Here is a 376-nt window from a genome sequence, read left to right as displayed (position 1 = left end):
CATCGGCCAAAAGCATCAAATATAGCAGTTATGCTATATTTGATGCATTGGTCGATAAAATGTAACTCTTAGTTACTTAAGATTATAGGAAAATCTAAGGGAATAAAATCACAAAATGGAGTTTGGTGGGGATGTAGTTCTGCAAGTTGTGTATTTGTGGACGATCTTGGTGGTTACTTTAACTCGAGATAAGAGCCAAATTACTGTCACCTCAGCATCCATACAACCGAACAACCAGCACCTTGTCTTGTGACCTGGCACCCCCGGGTCTGTCCTCCTTTGAGGCAGTTCAGCTTGGAGTGTCACTGAGTGAAGGTGAATCATTGTTGACTCCAGGAACTCATTTGAAGAAAACTGCGTAATTAAACACAAGAAC

This window comes from Penaeus monodon, chromosome 31 (genome assembly GCF_015228065.2).
Source record: "Penaeus monodon isolate SGIC_2016 chromosome 31, NSTDA_Pmon_1, whole genome shotgun sequence".
Taxonomy (NCBI): Eukaryota; Metazoa; Arthropoda; class Malacostraca; order Decapoda; family Penaeidae; genus Penaeus; species Penaeus monodon.
This window is presented reverse-complemented; position numbering follows the sequence as displayed.